Raw genomic sequence first — 20,922 nt, 5'->3', positions numbered from 1 at the left:
TTGGTCTTTGAGAGAGTCAACCGGAGGGCCTGCATCTGTTCCTCAATATGAGATCACTTATTTCCTTAAGGTCCCCCCTCATGCCCTTGATTAAGGGGGACTGGTGTCCATAAAGGACTTCAAAGGGTGAGAGCCCTGTCCAGTTCATGAGACTAGACCTAATCCTCAGTAATGCTATGGGCAGTAATTCACTGCAGATGGGTCTCCTGACAGTTTTCTTAACTGTGATTTTAGGGTTCATTCTATTCATGTACTCACTTTTCCTGAACTCTGAGAGCAGTAGTCCATATGCAATGTCCAGGTGATTCTTAAGTCCTTAGCCATTAGCTGTACCACCTCTGCCACAAATACACATGGGTATTCCAAACCAAGAAACGATTTCTGGCCACAAACAGGCCTTTTTAGTCCATGTGGGGAAATCTTCCACCCATTCTGAGAAGGTACAGGCAAACACCAACAGATATTTACATCCCAGAGCTCATGGCATTTTAGTGAAGTCCATGATCAAGTTTTCAAGAGGAGTTCCATCAACACTCTGCACCTGAGGAGGCACTCTTGACCCTTGGCACATAGGCTACATCTTTCACATACTGTCTTACTTATGTAGGAGAGCATGGCAACATAAAAATGTTGGGCCAGGGTGGTCTCAAGGGTTGTTCACCCTGATTAAGTTCCTTTGTGGAACTGCCTGACAAATGGAGGGGTGAGTGACTCAGGTGTGGCAATGTGGCCATTGGCAAACTTCACCATCCATCTGTGGTATGTACCATGGGCCCTATTCAGCCAAGGGGCATGGGAACAAGGCAGCCATCAGAACAGTTGGGGCTGGTCCCCTTGTGAGAGCTGCTTGTTTTGGCCTTTTTGTGAGCTTTCCAGTTTCCCCAGGCAATTGATGCATCTTCCTTCTTGTGCTCTCTGTAGTGTATAACTGTCACCTATTTAGAAGCCCACACAGTGTCTAGCAGTTCAAGATTTTTCTACCCATACTTGATATTTTTTCCTCCTGAGTTAATGAGTCCCCTGTTTATATAAGGCCCCCATGGACATGAATGGCTGTGAAGACATATTTAGAGTCAGTGTATATGTTTACTTGTACTCCTGCAGTGAGCTGGAGTGTCTGTGTGAGGGCAACAAACTCAGCCTTTTGTGCAGAAGTCCCTACTGGCAGCAGGTGAGCCTCAGTGACTGAGTCCAAAGTCACCACTTCATACCTGGAAAAGTGTGTGCCATCCCAGACAAAGCTGCTGCCATATATGAAATATTCAACATCTGGATTGCCAATAGACTGATCAGTTAGATCTAGCTGGCTAGAGAAAAACCTCATCTATGAACTCTTAAACAGTCATGCTCCAGAGGGTCCAAGTCAGTTGGCAATAAAGTGACAGAATTTAGAATCTTAACAACCTCCATCTGGATGTGCAGGTTTTCACATAGTATACTCTGGTATTTGACCATCTGAGAGTAAGTCAAACAATAATTTCCCTTATACGCCATGAATGTCAGGATGGAGTGGGGAACCTAGACAGTGAGTTCTTGCCTTCAGGTGCGCTTGTCTGCTTTTGTCACCAGGGTGGTGGTGGCTGCTATGGCACATAGGCAAGGTGGCCAGCCTTGGGAAACAGCATCAAGTTCTTTTGACAAGTAAGCCACCAGACGGTGCCAGGAGCCCAGTAACTGAGTTAGGACACCAATAGCTGTTCCTTTTCGCTCATTGACATACAGGAAAAAGGGTTTCATCACATATGGCAGGCCTAGAGCAGGGGCATTTGTGAGTGCCTTCTTGATTTCTTTAATGGCTTTCCCTTGTTCTCGTCACTATACTAAAGGTTCCCATTTTCCCTGCTTTGTGGCTTCATAGAGGGCTTTGGCCAAGAGGGAGTAGTTAGGATCCAGATTTGGTAGAAATCTGCAGCTCCCCAAAAATCTAATTTGCCAGCAGATCTTAGAGGCTTGGATGGAACATACAGCCTGTTTGCTCTCAGGGCCGAGCCTGCATTGCCCCTGGGACAGGTGAAAGCCAAGCTATTTGATAGTGTTTTGGGCAAATCTGGACCTTTTTCCTAGAGGCTTTGTATCCTTTCTCCTGTAAAAGAGAAAGGAGAAGGCATGTCACTTCCATGCAGTCCTTCCAAGTTGGCCCAGCCAGTAGGAGGTCAACCACGTACTGGAGGAGTGTGCAACCATGGTGGTTGGCTGAGAAGGCTTTTAGGTCAGATGCCAAGGCGGTTCTGAAAATTGTGGGCAAATTTTTGAAACCTTGTGGCAACCGTGTCCAGGTTAGCTGCCCCTTTTCCTTAGTGTTGGGATTTTCCCATTGGAAGGTGAAAATAGACTGGCTCTGTGGGGCCAGGCAGATCCAGAAGAATGCGTCTTTAAGATCTAGACAGGTTAAAAACTGTCTCGGCTGGGACAAAGCCTAAAAGTGTGCAAGGATTTGCAACTATGGGGTGCAAAGTGACAGTGCTGAATTTACTGCTGGGAGGTACTGAACTGGCCTGAAATCCTCAGTCCCTGGTTTCTGGACATATAAGAAGGGAATGTTCCAGGGTAACTGACAAGGTTGGAGGATCCCATATTTTAAGAGTCTGTCAAAGTGTTTTGAGTTCTGATCTGGGCCTTGCAAGGAATGAAGTACTGTTTTTGGCTGATGGGGGTGACTCCCAGCTTTATTTCCACTACTACTAGGGGCACATTTTGGGCCAGATCTGGGGGTTATCTTCATCCCATATACCTGAAATCTTGAAGGGAAGCTCAGGATTCTCAGGAGACCTTCCCTTTAGGGGCATAGGGCTGCCATTCTTCCTCTTGTGCAACTGTGAAGATTAGAGTCTTTGCCTCCTGTCCTCTCAACTTTAAGGCTGCTGTGCCACTTGAATAGTAGTTATCTGTTCCCTCAGTTTGCATCACAAGTCCCTGTCCATTAGGCCCACAGGGCAATCAGGGAGACAGAGGAATTCATGTCTTACTTCATGACTCCTAAGATTGCATGTTCTAGCCATTAAGAAGGGGTGGCAGACTTTGTCCCCTGGAGCCCCAATAACAGTAGTATGCTTGCTGGAAAGAGGACCCACTGGTTGGGTCACAACTGAATGCCCTGTGCCTGTGTCCACTATGAGAGCAGTGGGATGCCCCCTTATTTACATTCAGATCATAGGCTCCAGGGGCCCAATACAATGGAGCCTGGTCTATCCTAGTCCTCCTCATAGCCTTCCAGGCCTGCCAGACTGACAAGGTTTTCTCCCAGGACTGGCTCCCCTGTGGGTGGGCTGATATTTCTCTTTGACAACCTGGTCTCTGCCTCTGGTCTGGGGGTCCTTTTGGGAGTCCCTGGCTCACTGGGGATATTCATTCTTCCAGTGCCCTTTCTGATGACAGTAGGCACACTGATTTCACCCTAGCTCCTCCCTAGGGCGGGGGCATCTAGGGGGTATTTGCCGTCATCATCGGGGATTGTCTCTGCCTGGATTAGCTTTCAGGGGCCCATCTGATTGTCCTGCAAGGGCTGCTGTGAGGAGGTGCACTTTCCTTTTCATCTTCCTGTTGGCCTCCTGCTTAGCATCCTGATCCCAATGGACAAAAACCTTTGTGGCCACCTCCAGAAGCTGGCTAGTGTTCATTGCAGCAAATCCCTCCAGTTTCTGCAATTTTCACCTTCTGTCTCCCTGGGCCTGGCCAACAAAAGCAGCATTAATCATCCTCTGGTTTTCAGTGGCTTTCAGGTTAAAAGGGGGTGTATAATCAGAAAGACTCACATAACGCTCATAGAACTGGCTGGGACTCTCTTCGGCCCTTGGAGGACTGCTGATGTTTTGCTCACATTCATGGCTCTTTCCCCTCCTTCCTTCATGCCTCCCGATAATGCCTCCTGCCATCATTCACGCAGCTGATAATCTCAGCCATTATTGGGCTCCCAATGGGGGTCTTCCTTGGGGAAATGGACCTGAGCACATGCCTGGGCATTTAGAGTGCTCTCAGGGGCATGATCTTCTAACCACTCGAGAGCTGCCAACATTATGTGGTGTTGCTCTTCAGTATTAAATAGAGTCAGGAGAAGCTGTTGACAGTCTGTCCAGATGGGTTTGTGAGTCTGGATGACAGAAAGCATCAAATCAATCAAAGCCTGAGGCTTTTCCATGAAGGAAGGGGTGTGATTTTCCAGAAGAGAAAGTCTGTGGTGGTAATGGTCTGATAGATAAATGTCTGTCCTCCTTCTTGTATTTGTCCTTGTATGTTCCTGGTCATAATACATGGGTCCCTGGGCTTCCCTCAGGGGCATCTGCAGGGCAGCGGGAGTCTGAGGAGAGGAAGGGTCCTCACAGAGACTATGGTTAGATGTTCCCGACTGACTAGGGAATGTGGGGTAAGCACTGGCGGACTCGGAATGTGTATGGGGTTCATAGGACTCGGGGAGGTCAGAGTAGTTGAGGCCCCAGAGGTTTCCAAGCCAGACTTTACAGGTGTGCTTTCCCTTGAGCTTCCCCATCCACTGTCAGAGGCTGGGGTGTGGAACTGGGCACTGGTGGCAGAGGTGGATAGAGTGGCACATAGGGTGCTGGCACCTCCTCAGGTTCCTCATCAATACAGGCTCCTTTGTTTTCTCTCTACACTTGGAACTTGTAGCCACCCTAGCTACCACAATCCTACAGGTCTCTTCCAGACAGAGCCTTAGCCTTATGGGCTGATTGAAGACTGCATCTTGCCAACAGTCAATATAGGGAAATTGATCTAGGTGCCCAGGCCTTCCTACAATTATTGTATAAACTTCATTAACCACAGTTTTATCTGGTAACCCTTATGAGGGCCACCCTACACCAAGAGCAGGCAGATCTACTTCACAAAGGGCCTTGAGCTGATTAGGAGTTAACTCCATAGTCTCCATTAAATCCCTTTTGAAAGTTCTTAACCATACACTCCAAGGGAGTGTTTTTACTCTGATTTCCACCCATCTCCTCCTGTTACCAGATGGCAAGACAGACACAGAGGGGGAGGGGTTTTGCAGGAGAGGTTTTGCAAAAAGGCCTCCTCTCTGACACACAAGGGAGAACAATCATGCCCCTTATTGGTGACCTGGATGTGGTCACCTGCCTAGGAACTGCATCTACACAGAGTCCTCACTTGCTTCATTTGTCTCCGGCCACTCCTCTCGTGGGGTTTTAGGCATCTCTTTGGCCGGAGTGAATCCATATAAACGCTGGATGAGAGGCTCTGTTAGGGATTACCCTAGACCATATGAGTTCTCCACAGACTTGTGAATTGGGACTCTGCACTCACTTTGCAGCTGGGCTGCATCTCAGGCTTGCACTTTCACACACTCTCACCCAGCACAGTACTTCTACCTGGCTCCCTGAACCTGAGAGACACAGTTTCACCCCCAAAAGGCAGTTACTAGGATATCTCACTAACCAGGAGTTAATCAGCCTCCCCTTCTGCCTCCTAAGGAAGGCCTGGATTTGAACCCAGGTTCTTACCAGTCTGATGGGCACATTCCCTTCACTGGTTTCCTGTGCCTTACTGGGCTCCATTTTGTGTCTGAGGCCCTCACCCAGACTTGTTGGGAGGACAAGTCCCATCCTCCAGATCAAGCTGTCCATTGGTCCTTGGCGGGATCTCTTCTCCTAGCCATCCAGGGGACATGCCCTGGTAACACGGGAGGTGAAGGCAACACCATTTCCACAGTCCCGGCAACAAGCCCCCAGGAACTGTTACAGGAAACTCGAACAGAGACACAGGACTCTGAGGCAAGGAAGCAATGCATTTTTGTGCCAGCACAGACTCAGCGGACTCGTGCCCAAAGGCTGAGCCCTGACAATAAAGGGGACTCACTTTATGTACCCTTGCAAGCAGGTTACAGAGGCAATAAAATTTAAAAAGCAAGGTTTAACCAATATATGGTTATATAATTCTATAGGCTACCTCATCCTAGTGTTTTAGTGCCTTTCTACCCCTCGCGATATGTGACCTTCTTCATATTTGGATTCTTTAGGTTTTATCTCTCTGCTATGCCATCCCTTCCCCCTGCTACTTTATTGGAACACAGGCCTGTCTGTTTCTCTTCTGGTCCTCCTCCCTGCTACCTTCCCTCTGGCTAAACACCTAACCAGCAAGGTTGACTCCTACACAAATCTCCCACAATGTATGTGTACATGGCCAGAAATTTGGGACTTCATCAGATGGGGTGAGTAAAACAGGAACACTGATGTATTTCTCTACTTTTTCTTCTAGGAGTTGTATGCTTCTTCCCTACTGGGTAGATTTTATTCAGAGCAACTGTGGAACTCAGTGTTTTCCACTGACCTACTGTTTTGGGAACTTGCCTTCCCTGAGCTGGCAATCTTACCTTCCTTAACTTGGGTTCAGATCCTGACGAGATGGGCCTATTACAACTCAATTTATGTGAGCACAGAGGGCCAAATTATAAGGACCAAGGGTGATACAGGCCTCAGATACTTACAGAGTGGATAAATTAAGATGAATAGGCATAATTGTAAAGAGGACAGGAAAGGGCACCGGGTTGAATGCAGGTTAGAAACATCTAGTCCTGCTGAAGTCCTATCCTCCAGGCATTGGTGCTAAGGCATTTGCACACCTTTGGGTCTTCTAAAGGAATCCCAGGCAAGGCTGGCATGGAGGAGACCACACCAGTAAGGGTGGCTTGTCCTGTAGACCTTGAACCTCCTTTGACAATATAAGAGTGTAATGTGATCACCCACCTCCCCATGACAACTTGGGAGACCATGTGTTAGGAGAGCATAAAGACTCTTTATCCTACCTAAGCCAGGCTCCAGACTCAGGAGAGACAAGACCATGTGGGAGGGATGCCTGCTGGTTTCCTTGCCTTATATTCTAGATGCGTAACCATCCACAACAGGCACTCCCCAGGAGCGCATCACTTGGATTCATTTTGACCCACAGACTTTAAAGAAAAAAATGCCAAACTGGCTAATGGAAGAGCTTGGCCTCTGAGGGATAATGTGACACCCTCCTTAGACCTTTGTTCCTTTCTGGGGTGCCCATTCACAAGTCCTCCAAATTCGCAAGTCTTCTATTTGTCTTACTTGCTCCCCAAGCTATTCTTTGGTTTGGAAAAGTTTCCTAAGTTGGTCAAATCTCTTTTGACTTCTGAGAACTTCTGTGGGTCCTCTGGGCAAAAAAGAAAATTTCCCATTTGTTTGTTCTGTGTTTGATGTTTGCTTTGTATATATATGTTGTGTGTAACATGGCTTTATGTTCCATCTAAACACCCTTTGGAAAAATCATATGGCTGCAGAAAATGTCACTGTGATCTTGGGGCCACCACACTTCCTTCAATGGCCCATGGCCACAGCAGTCAACTTTGCCATGGCGGGGAAGACAAACACATGTTCCACCATTTTGTTACCTGCTAGGGAGGAGTATAACTAATCTATGGTTAAATTGTTTAAGATTATGCTGAATTAATACAATTATATAAATGTATTAGTCTATAAGGAATTGGGCAAAAACTATTTTTGCCTCTGGAATTCCAGAAAATAACTAGTTACTATGATTGATTTTTCAGTTTTTTAAATTCATTTTTATACACAGTTCAGTCTTGTCATGCCTAAAACTTTTTATGCATGTATGTGTGTGTGTAGATATCTGTACAATGGTCCTTAATTAATATTATAAAGCTAACAAGTAAAAAAACTATTGTGCAACACATTTTGGATCGTTTATCCAGAAGCTTCTCTGAGCATTTGGAATTATTTGAAAATTTTGTACTAGCAATTGATAAAAAAGAAATACAAAGTAACAGAAAACCCAGGGTATTCCTGTTAGACATCTCTGTTGCAAATTGGTCAAACTTTTTTTTTACAGATACATATGTAAGCATCTTTAGGATTATTCCTTTTGTAGAGTAAATGTAAAAAAAAACTATTGCTTCTGTTCTCTCTCCCTCACCTCTTCTACTGCTACTTTTAATAAAACCAGTTTTCAAACTTATTTCAACCAGGTCTAACTAAAATATAGGCATTCAAGAATTATCTTCTACCTTAGGACTAAAAAAATAAAGGCCTTTATGGACAGTAACCTTAATCTGTTTCATTCTGTTGTAAGTGTAGTTTTCAGTCAACATTTTATAATTGGATCTATTAACAAATGTGTTTTTGTAAATTGTTTTTGTACAGTGAAACAACTTTAAGATTGCTTTATTTCTGTTTCTTCATAAAAACATACGGCTACTCAGAGTGCTTATTTTACTGGAAAAAACAACTTTGTTCTGATTTAAAAGTTTTATACAAGCTATTTTAAAACATAAGTTACAAAGAAGAGAAAAAAAGGGCCAACATGTAGAGCGTAAGAAGGTATTGGGTAAATTTTTGGGAAAAAGTTAAAGAAAAAAATGTTTTGATTAAAAAAAGGATTTTGTAGCATAAAGTTTGTCCTAAAGGCTTATTCCAAAATTAAAAAGGGACAAATCCTCAATGTTCAAAAGGTAACAAAATATATGAATAGGTCTTAAGTATATAAAAGATGGAACTCATAAAAAGTTCATATACATATGATTAATATGGTTATAATTTAAAATGATTTCCTGAAGTCCAAATTTAGTAAACTAATACAAAGCTACCATTTAATTCTGTGTCTTAAATATATTCTACTCTTAGTAATTGCTAAAAACTGGCCTATAGGAAAGGTTCTGTTTTATCAAGATAAGTAATTGCTTGTGTTCTGGTAACTTTTTCCAGGTTTTGACTACTGAGGTAACTTAGTCATAACTAAATAAAAGTTTATTTAAAAATCTGTTCGTATAAAAGTCTCTTAAATGATCACCTTATAACTGTGTGGTAAAACAACTACTATTCTAAGTACTTCTAACAATTAGTGCAGTATATATCTATGGTGAAAAGTATAGAGCTATGTGTCTAGACTTTATCTGTACTGTACAAACATATACAGAGTAAAAGGGTGTCAGCTTAGTGCATGTAAAATGACCAGATAAAGCTTTCTTTTATTCAAAATGCATTACGTCTAAACCTCCTGCATATAAAAATTGGCAATAAGATGTTTGGTTTTGTGGTCAGTGCCATCCAGATGGGAGGGGCCCATCACTGGGGCAGCCCTGCTGTTTGGAACCTGGGCTGCATCTGTTCTCTTGGCTGAGTGAGCATTTTATTATATATATATATATATATATATATATATATATATATATATATATGATAGAGGCTTATTTGGGTCATTGATACTGCTCCCCTAACTTGTAAAAAATCTAGAGTTTTGGGTTTTGATAATGTTACATACCCGTTGTTATCTATCAAAATATTCCAGGTTTTATTCTCAAGGATAACAACTAAGTTAATACATGTGTATGATATAGATAAAACTATTATGCTGCTGCTGGCTCCTTTACATGTTAAATGTATTTGTGTTCTCCAAGTAAGCCTTCTAAAATATGTCTAAAAAATGTTATACCAAGCTAGTACCTTCCAAATTAAGACTGTTAATGAAGGTAGATATTTACAGGTTTCTGTACAGATCTTCTCAATTATAATGAGAGCTCAATGGCATAATTAATACTATCAATTAACTGTTGTCAATTACTAAAGATTTAAAAAATCCTAACAATGATTGTTCTAAGTGTTCTTAACACCTACAGTTTGGATCCTTCTCTAAGACATTATAATTAAACTCATGAAAACCATCTCCAGCAAGTACTTATTTTTCAAAATTTGTTTCTTTTAATATTTGCTGTAATTGGTTTTGTTCTATATTTTCCTTGTAAAACTTTAACTTTTGTCTGTTGACATTTTACAGAAGTACAACTTAAATAACATTTTTTAAAAATGTCACCACATTACCTACAGAGCAGACAAAATTAAATTTACTTTAAAATGGTTGCCAGGTAAGCCCCAGTCTAAGAGCCACTTCTTCTAAACCTCTCAGTTGCTTAAACTAATCAAAAAAGGGATTTTATTGGGTCAACTCTCAACCTGTTTGATAACTTGTCCCTGATGCGGGATCACATCAGATCATCCATATAAGACCATCAGGGCATCTCATTCCAGCAAGGATGGACAGTTAAAGCCAGACCAGAGTGATTGGTCAATGGACATGTTCAGAGGAAAACTTCAGAAATAAAAAGAGAGTTGTCATACTAAAAATCAAGTCATTCTGTACATGGTGGCGCATGCCTGTATTCTCAGTTATGTGAATGCTAAAATAGGAGGATCATGAGTTTAGGCCAGCCTGGGACACATAGCAAGTTTCAGACCAACCTTAACTATATAATGAGACCTTATATTAAACCAACAGCAAAATGGAGTCACTCCTGCCAGTCCTTCCAAAGTAAGGCCAAGAGGTTAAAATGAATGGGTCCTTATGTGTGGCCTATTTTGATTAGGCAATTTAATTAGCTGTTTCTCAGCAATTAAATCTATCCCATCATACTGCATACAATCTCAGTTTTATTTTTGCATGGGATAAAAACATTAAATCTAATGCTGGAGACTAATGAAACTTTGTTTTCTAGCTCAATGTAGTATGTCAGATTCTAAACATATTTTAAGGTCCTTTTCCAACTATGGAGCCTTACTGCAGGATGAAGATGATCTTAAATTCTTAGGGTCTGCAGAATATTGGGCCTCTCACAATAAAGGCATAGATTTTCCAACTAAAGGTAAATTATCTAGACCACATCGTAACTTAGCTCTTGCACCTTAAAAAAGAATAAGTCTTCTTAAAATTAGGGCCACTTAAAAAATTAATAATAACATTTAGCTCAACTTCCATGTGAATGGCTGGGTTCTGTAGAATTTGGATTCCTGGCTTTGGGGTAAATGAAAAAAAGCCTCTTTATGAGGCAACCCAAGACCTGATTGTAAGCACATGGATAAACTGGGAAACAATAAGAGCTTCTTAACTTAAAGGTTTACTAGTATCTGCCCTAATCCTAGTGTTTCTAAAATTTAGATAAGCCTTTCATTCTTTATATAACAAAAAGACAGGACATTATTTTAAAAGTTCTTAGAGAGGAGAAAGTTCTGCAGGCCATGGCTTATTTTTATTTGCTTCTTTGGTTCACATTTATTCAGCTAAAAGGTTGTCCAAAGAGGTAACTGACTTGACTGCTACCATCTACAGTAGACAACAAAGGGATAACAGTTGCCATCTTTACAAAAGCTATCAATCTACTATACTGTTCTATGGATGGCAGGTGTTTTTAATGTTCAATCTATAGACTTTATACATTTTCCTTATTTTTTTTAACGATTTGTCTTAAACATATTGGTTTTATCCACATACAAAAAACATTTTTACTTTAAAGGATGGTTTTTACTAATTTCCCTTTGATTTCTCTTTCAGTAAAAAATAACTGGTCCTGATCTCAGCAACCCATCACAAATTTCCTACCAACTAAACTTCGTCACCTGTTAAGTTTAAGAGAAAAATGGGAGTCTCAAATAAAGGCCTCCATCTACTGAGGACCCTTAGATAGGTTTCTGTCAGAAGACCCTGACTTCCATCCCCTACTGACACCCTTTGTAAGCTCTAAGCATCCAAAGAATGGTCATTGTCCTGTTTCCCTAACAGCAGTTAGGGTTACTTCTTCAGAGGGTGGAATGAGACAGAAGGTCTTCTGGAAACCTCCATTATGATCTCCCTGTGACCTTAAAAAGTGGAAAGAAAAAGAGCAGGATTGGTCAGAATAAGGATGGTGTGAGTAGGACACAACCAATCAGAATGTTGCAGGCACAGCCAACTAGAATGCCGCTTTCTGCACACCTAATTAGCCTAAAGATTGAGCAATGACTGGAGAAAACCAATAAAATCCTCAGACCATGTCATTTCTCTGGCAACACTCCCAGGACCCCTCCCTTCCCATGTTCTTTCTCGTAATAAACTTTCCTGCCTCTGTGCTCAAAAAAATAATCACCCTCAATATGTGTTCTACTGAGAGATTAGAATACTATTCATAAGAGCATGCAGTGCACAGGAGAAACTCTGGATGGATAATTGTTAACTTCTTTCATGAGCAACTGTGCATTTTAAGATGTAAAGATCAAAGAACAAATCATAAAGCTTCTTGAAGTTATGTATCCCATCCTATCTTTAGAGTCATGAGATTAACCTTGTGTAGCAAGAGAGATTATGATTTATCGCACCAGAAGTAATTCCTAGACTCTGTCTCATCCTTACAACTGGCAGTGATGACAGAGGACTGCATAACTATAAAACTTACAGATCTTGATTAAAAGACAATGTTAGTTGTCTGAAGATAGGAATAGCTTGCTCAAAGGAAAAAACACGTATCTGAATGTGAACGTGTCCATACATATGTGCATATTTTCATGTATACATACGTTTTCCTGTGTGTATTTATATGTGTGTTCATACACATAGGTAGACACCCATGCATTATATCCATTTGTACACTTTTGGTGCTTTTATGTTTCTAGCACAGTAATAATACTCGTTCCTAGTTTAGTATTTCAGGCAGTAAAGAAAGGTATGGGTAAAACTGAAAATCTTTTTACTTTTCCCTACTATGCTGCCTATGTCCTAGAGGGGCCCTCTACCCCACCTTCTGAAATCTATATTTCCACTGACTGAAACCATAACCATAAATGTTATGTTGAGGTTCCATAATAATTATCATATTTCATAATTGAAATGAGTTGTGAATGCTTAGATTACTATTTATTCTAAAAATTGAAAACCTTATCATGGTTAAGTAAAATGTATTTTAAAATGATAAACAATAACCTGATTTGACCAAAGAAAGGAAAGTCAATCAAATAATAATTTTCTATGTGACATGGCCAAGTTTGTTCTCTCCTTTTCTGCTCAAGAATTTGCTTTAAACAATGCCATTTTTTAGTTTATTTCATATTAAAAATGGTTTTCATGTGGGCTTTTTGGCCATACTAAGATTTGAACTCAGGGCCTCTGGCTTGCTAGATAAGTGCTACCACTTGAGCCAATCCCTCAGCTCTTTCTTGTTTTAGTTGCTTTTCAAGTTGGGTGTCACACTTTTTGCCTGGGTCGGCTTTGTATTGATGGGCCTCCTACCTATGACTCTTGCCCAGCTCTGATTAGAAGCATAATGCTTGCTTGTTGAGATGGGATCTTGCTAGCTTTTTGGGGGATCTGGCATCAAACTGTGTCCCCCTCCACCTCTCTGTGCTCAGTAACTGTGATTACGTATTCAAACCACCATTCTTTTGTGTTTTTTAAAGACTTGTATTTCTTTTTTGTTGTTGTTTTGTTGATAAAGCAGACAAGTGAATGTCTTTACTTTCTTAATCACAGAATCTATTGATAAATCTACTTTCTTCGTGAAGACAATCTTTGAGTTTCTTTTTCTTCTGGTTTGAATTTACAGACTTCTAGACTTGATGCACAGTTGTCATCATTGATTAGTTCTGTCTACCTTGGGTTCATTGCATTTTAAATCTTTGAGTACTTATCTTTTCATTTGAATGTATATTGAAGAAATCTTCTTGATGGATACGTCTCTGAGGCATACAATATTTAAGCCTCTTTGGAACTGTCTTTTCTTTTTTGATAGTTGGGTTGAGTTTGGAATTACAAATGTAAGATCATTTATCTCTGAACTTTGCAGTATTGCCCCATTATCATCAAGCATTGGGTATTTAGGACACAATACATTGTGTTGCAAAATGCAACACAATGGCATTTTGAGTTTTTATCCCTCAGGAAGAAACCTGGCTATTTTTTCCATACTGAAATTCTATGCAATTTCTCCTCTCATGCAGAAAATTTGCCAATGTATTTCCAGGTTTAAGTATTATTTCCATCCTATTTGATATTTAGTGAGTTCTTTAAATATGAAAATGATTTACTATTTACTGCAAGTTTACCATTTGTTCTCCTAAAATTTCTGTACTTGTAAATTCTGTGAGTTCTATTATATGAATGTAGGAATGCCAATCTTTTACAGCCCTAAATTTCTCTTATTTCCTATCTTTTCTCCAAACTTCTGAGAGAATACACAGTTATTTCATCTGAGATGAGCAATTTGATTTAAACAATGTGCATTCTATTACTTTGCCAATCTATGGACTTTTTAGTCTTTGGAATCACATTTGAAATTTCCAAGAAAATTTACTTTTTAGGATTGCTCTCATATCTAACTGTAGGCTTTTTTTAATCGATGAACTATCCCCTTTTATTTATTTCTTTTATTCCTTAAATTGTTTCTGGATTTTTTGAGTCAATTTTTTTCTATTTATCCTTATTCTCATCTTGTAAGCTGCAGGGTTTCTTTGAATATCTTATGATTCTTGTGCATCTATTCATATTTATGAACAAGGAACTTGGTTATGAAAAACTTTCTCTATTCCTCTGAGGTCTATTTCTCTGGGGTCCTTTCCCCTATGTGAGAAAGCTGACTATGATCTCTGTGTGGAATATCCATGGCAGGCATTTGTTTAGGGCAGCCTAGGAGAGTGGTTAAGAACACGGGACCCAAACCAGACTGTTCAAGTCTCAGCTCTACTACTTACTAATTGTCTAAATGCAAGTAAGTTACTTAATATTTCTGGGTGCCAGTTGCCTTTTCTCTTAATAGTGATATTAATACTGGGTGCCCAGTATTGACTACATAACACTGTTGGGAGGACAAGATGAATTGATTTATGTAAATAATTCAAAACAGTACTGACACATTACTGATATAAGCTGGGAGATGCTTTCAAATATGGAAATGAGAGAGCTATATCAGGAACAGAATAGTTCGGCATATTTTTATCTCAAGCATAACTGCCTTATCATTTATCCTCCATTGTCCCCTCCTCCTGTGTTTTCTGGAATTTTACAGTTCTTTAGATCTTTTGTTTCTTTTTTAGGTATAAATATTCATATGAAAAACACACATTATTTATGAAGTAGTTTGTGGATTCATCCTAGATACCCTTTCTTCTGTGTGTGAAGATGCCCAGAGGAGGAGAGAGGGCCCTGAGGAAGCTGATTAGACAATCACTAATTACCATAATTACTTGACTTCTCATGGAGGTGCTGATTCTGGGTTGAGGCTCTTCCAAGTTTTCTGGGGAGAAAAGCTCCCAGATTTAGCTGGTCACAGTGTAGGTTTTGGCCTCCTCTGCTTGCATTTTTTCAGTTAATGTTATCTTGTTCAATTATAGAGTTTTCTGAAGATGAGTTCATTTCTTTTATGTGAAAATGAGAGCTACTTTCATTTTCAAGGTAGTTTATAGTTATTCACATTTACACATCCTTACTATTAATACATAATAGAGAGGAAGAAGAGGAAAAAAGCATGCTTAGTCCATATTTAACCAGGACTCATGCAGAGACATAACCTGAAATAGAAACATTGCCTTCCAGAACCAAAATAACACTTTATATTTATTATTTTTTTTAGTTTATAATATCACTCTTGCAAAAGGAAATGTATTTATTTATGCCTTGCATTTTCCTTTTCATCATAAAAGTACTTCACTTTAGCTTTCTGTAGTCACTGAAATAAAGTGTGGAAAATTATGATGCCATCATAAAACAATTTATAATTGTGAAAATAATATCTTACTTAAAAATGTCTTTGAGTATACCTGAAAAGGTGTCTGATTAGCAGAGTCATTTTTTCTAGACTCCATTTCATCCTCTAGAGAATAATACTCTCACTGTGGAAAGTTCATAAAGAAGATACCAGGAGAAAGACTTCTAAAACTCCTAGATTGTAATCCCACAGAAGAAAAGCCATGATTCCAATGTAGGATAAAACAAATGAGTCTTTGACACTAATATAAATTAGTACTTGAGCTGACTGTTAATTATAATGAAGCTGGAGATGCTGACTGGGCCAAGTACTAGTAAAGTGAACTTTGCATTTCTGTCGTGTATGTGTGGCTTGCAAATATTGTCCCACCTGGATTTTAATAATGAGTTGGTGACATCAGGCTACTGTCTCCTTGTCGATTTGCACTGGGGTAAAATCAGTCAAAGTCATTCTTTTTGTTTCTCTTGAGGTTCTCATGTTGGGAGTCAAAGCAATGATGACATGCATTCCAGAATCACTGGAAATTATTTGATGTGGTATAAGCATATTCTGCATCTATTTATACATGTAATTTATATGTGTGAAATTAATATACACTAATCTTGCTACAGTGAATAATTATATAAATGTTAGCTTGACATTTCAAAGAAAGAACTACATGACATCCCAGGGACATTCTCTTTCATATGCTCCTCCCCCTAGCACAATACACATCAACATTCAACAACAAAATCACTGTTCCTGTAAAGAATTCAAATAAGATTAATTAATTAATTTTCAAATGATGGGTTAATTGACTATTCAAGGTTGCAAAGAGTTAAGAGTGCTGGTATAGCATATATAGATTTAGTCATCTGTGGAAGCTTTCAAACAGTTCCACTGGCAGAAAGACTGGGCCACTGAAACCTTTCCCCTCTTCATCCGTAACCCTATTCCAGGCATTGGTTTCTAGAAACTGACTAAACAGAAGGTGTGTTGTATACAGAGAGCTCAGGATGAAACAGCAGTAACATCCAATTTTTCCAGGAGGTGGGATTTTCTTGTCCTCAATTCTGCAGCTATGGTCAAATGCTTTAAGTGAGCTTAATGAAAATAAAACACTAACATCCCCATATTATCCAGTGGGGGGAGAACTCCAGATGCTGCTGATTACAGCAGATATTGCAGAATATTAAAGCATGCGTAGGAGTTTAGGAAGCAAAATCATCCAGTGAGGAAGCACATTAAATGGACAAAGGTCACCATATGGTGGATGTACACGACTGGATTCTCAAAGCCCTGTTTTTTATGTGTGTGCAGTCCAAAGTGGATCAGGACTGTGTATGAGTCTGTGCTTTCTTACCACCTCAGCGAATGATGTGTCTTTTAATTCTAGAGGGTGTCTATTTTGGTCAAATAAGTTGACGTTTTCATCCACTGAGTTAGTTGAAAGAACTGAGCAGTAATGAGAAATCTGAGAAGGAAAAGTAAGATGAACAGATAAAAGTTCAAAGAATTATTTGACAATTTATTAAAACACATAAACAGTTTACAACACACACACTTTCAAAATATAGAAAATATGCAATCCTCTTTTCCTTCCCCATCCACTTTACCTCTAAAATAAGATGATTATCCTACAAAGAAAAAAATTGTATTCAGGTAGACTAGACATTTGTCAAATAACCCATCATGAAGCTAGGAAAAGTAATTTTCTAAAATGAACACATCTTTATAGATAGACCCTTTATAGGGTGTTATTTTGGGTACGTGCAAGTTTAAGGTGGTCTCTTCCACAAACGTGTATGGATTGCACAGAGGGCAAAACAAGCATTGAGGCTTCTGCTCCCATCAATGAGAAGTGGAAACAACACAACCAATGTCCTGTGGATACCTGAGACATCTAAGAGATTGACACTTTGCCCTGGAAGGAAGGAAAATGTAGATTATTGTTCTTATTTTGTGTCAGCATGTCTTGGAAGAAACCACTTGGCGTGGGATCTGTGTCTTTAGTTGCTTGAAACAGAGCATCTGTGGTCATCTATTGCTTTACACATGCTACTAAAATCAAATGGGAGAATTGCACCTAGTAAAAGCTTGTTTGTGAGCAAACAGTGATAAAGGTGATGAAGCCAACATTCCATGCTGTTATATAATGTTTCCTTATAGGTCAGTGATCTACATATGCAAGAGGTACATTCTTAAAATAACACCGCAGTTATCATCTAGCTTCACAGGTTTTATTTTTTTTGGCAGCACTGGGGTTTGAACTCAGGGCCTCATCCTTGCTAGATAGGCACTCTGCCACTTTTACCACTTGAGCAACTTCACTAGTCCTCACAGATGATTTTAACAAAACAGTAATAATAACTGCTGTTTACTGAGAGGTTGCTTTGGTATCTAGCATTGTATAAAGTGTCTTGAGTTCATTATCTCATTTAGTTCTCAAATCTACCCATTGGGCAGATATCTCTCCCCTTCCACCTGCCATAACAGAGTGGCTAGTAGTTGGTAGAGCCAGAGTTAGAATCTATGACCTCTTCCCCATGCCTGTCCTGTGAATCATTGCATAGTAGCACTGGTTTGGTTATTGTGTGTGTCTCTCTAAAAGAAACTGCATTTTTGTACCCATCAGAGGTGAGTTCTCTGCTCTACAGATTTTGTTGTGTCAGTAAAACTCAAAGCCATAATGAATTTTCAGTACAGAGGGAAGACATAAGAAGTTCCAATTATGTAATGAGCTTCAAAGCACTATCTGAGAACAGGCTGAGTGACCAAGCACCAATAACAGGAAATAAAGCTGCTCTTTTAGAGTGAAGTAGAACACAAAACCAGAGATCTTAAATATGGAGAGAGTAAGAAATATTTAAAGAGAAGCTTCAGATAACTATTTGACAAAGCACAGTCATTCAAAATTACAAAAGCAATGTTAATTGTATCAAAATACCTTGTCATGGTTTCTTTTATGGCATCTCAGTTGCATAGATTTACATGGGGGTTAAATATGTTCTGATTTTGGTAAGTTTGTTAAAAAGGTCTTTGTGTCTCTATATAGTGGTATGCTCTGTATATTTTTGCATATAAATGTACTGTATGAGTTGCTATACAGAGGCAATATTAGTGTATCCTAAGATGAGTGAGGAGATGAGTGGGCTATGTTGATTTTCAGATGCCTATGCCTGTCTTTTGTAACTGGGATGATTAGATGTGTTGTTACATCTATGAATGTGTGTACAGAGTTGATATGTTTACAAATGTCTATCTCTTGCTCCCAGACTCTGTTGACAATCTAATCTTTTCTTTTGGCCTTGGATCTGTTACACTGCATGTGTTTGCATGCAGAATCTTTCAACCCCCCAACAAAGCTACTAAATTATATTGCTGACCAGATCTTAGTGTCTGACTGTCTGCTTGTGCAGAGGAGGAGCTGAGAGTAGCAGTAATTTACTAGCTTCCTGTGACTGAATCATAACAGAATGTCTGGCAGGGATGAAGTGAGCAGGAATGACTGCTGTGGAAAAAGCCCAAAGGGAAGAGCCCTTCCACCATTACAGGACCCACTGCACGAGCATTTAACTGGGGGCACATTGCGTAACTAGGCAGCGCCTCACTGGAAAGAGAATGCCCTCTTTGGTTTTGTTTAAGATCATTGATCATTGCTTCACAGCTAATCTCTGCGTATTCTAGAGCAAAACTCACCAGGCATTCGGTTGTATTCTATTGTGTAGGCAGAAGAGATAGCAGTAGGATCCAAAGTATTGCCTCTGTCACTGAGGAACCTGCAATGCAATGTAAATAACTTAAAATGGTAATGCCTGACATTGTAGTGTGTGAATCAAAAAAGCCCCCCCCAAACCACAACTGTTTCTAGTCTTGAAGTTAGTCTTTGACTAATTTTTTATTTGACATTACAAAATTAAAGGCCTCTGTGTTCCTTTTACTATCAATTCTAAAGACTTAAATGCTTAGTGTATTTTATTATTGCTGTATATTTTTCAATATTATTATGATTTCTTAGAATAATCCTGCAGTTTATTTATATTTCTCCATTTCATAGGTAAGTTCTTTGAGACTCAGAGGGATAAAATAATTTGCTCAGGACCATAGTTTTATTGATTGATTGATTGATTTTGCGCTACTGGGGGTTGAACTCAGTGTGATGTGCTCCAACTTGAGCCACTCCAGCAGTCCTTTTGCATCGGTTATTTTTGAGATAAAGTTTCAATTTATTCCCAAGCTGGCCTGGACTGTGATGCTCCTATCTGTCCTTCCCTGTGTAGCTGGAATGACAGGCATTTGCCACTGTGCCCTGCCATTGGTTGAGATGGGCTCTCGTGAACTTTTTGTCCAGGTTGATCTCAAATAGAAATGCAATCCTCCTGATCTCTGTCTGCCAAGTACCTAGATTACAGGCATCAGCCACTGCTCCCAGCCAATGTTCCACAGATTTTAACATGTCAGATGCCCACCCTAAACTCCTCTCATTACCCCATATTATATCATTGGTAGAAAGAGAGGAACATACTTATCAATTCAGATTGTTGCTTGCTTTTCCTGTGAGGATCTCCTCTGTGTGTTTCTTCTACCCGGTACATTTCATGAGTACAGTTTGGTGAATGTTTCGCATTTCTGAGTAAACATTTGCTATACTTTATTAAATAATCTAATCTTATTTAAACAATATATATAATTAAAGCCAGGAAATCCAGCTTTTCTAGACTGAACAACATAGGCTACAACTATTTATAACATTTCAGAAAGGAAAACTTTTGGAGCAAATCAGTGATTTTTATATGCTGGCTAAAATTTTTGAAGAATCAGTATTTCACAGGTATGATTTATATTTCTGAATATGGATGCTAATGTACTTAAAAGTCCCTTGTATTTTGTACTGATCTGCTCACCAACCCTAAGAGAGAGCGGACACAGTGATAGAAAGGAAAAGAAAAGGGAAAAGAAAGGAAAATGAAAAAGAAATTAGATCCTAGAGCTATGTAGTCAAAAGAAACATTGAGCATATAAATTCACAGGTGAAAATATTTTCAAATGTCACCTTGGTGAGCTAGGCTCTAGTGAGATTTATCTGATACTGTTTTTTATTCTTCATATTTGGTTCTTTTTATTCCCCCTCATTTTTGTTTATTAATACTCAAGTTCAGTGTGGTTGACACTCTCTGCTTTGCTATCAATCCCCCTCCCTCTTGTTGGACAGGCACTCATTTACTCAGATCTCTATGGTCTTCAGAGTAAGAAAATGAAAACTGAGAAAGAGAATGTAGAGAAGGCATTAAGGACTGTGAGAATTTTGATAAGTAGGCAAATTATGCCTGAAAAAGAACCAGTCAAAGGCTCGAGGTTATTCTTGTTAGATTGTGATTTCAGTTTTTGAAATGTGCACTCCTTATCTTGCAAATTGCATGAGTATAAAAGAACTAGACACT

Source organism: Castor canadensis, chromosome 1, assembly GCF_047511655.1.
Source record: "Castor canadensis chromosome 1, mCasCan1.hap1v2, whole genome shotgun sequence".
NCBI classification, from domain to species: domain Eukaryota; kingdom Metazoa; phylum Chordata; class Mammalia; order Rodentia; family Castoridae; genus Castor; species Castor canadensis.
This window is presented reverse-complemented; position numbering follows the sequence as displayed.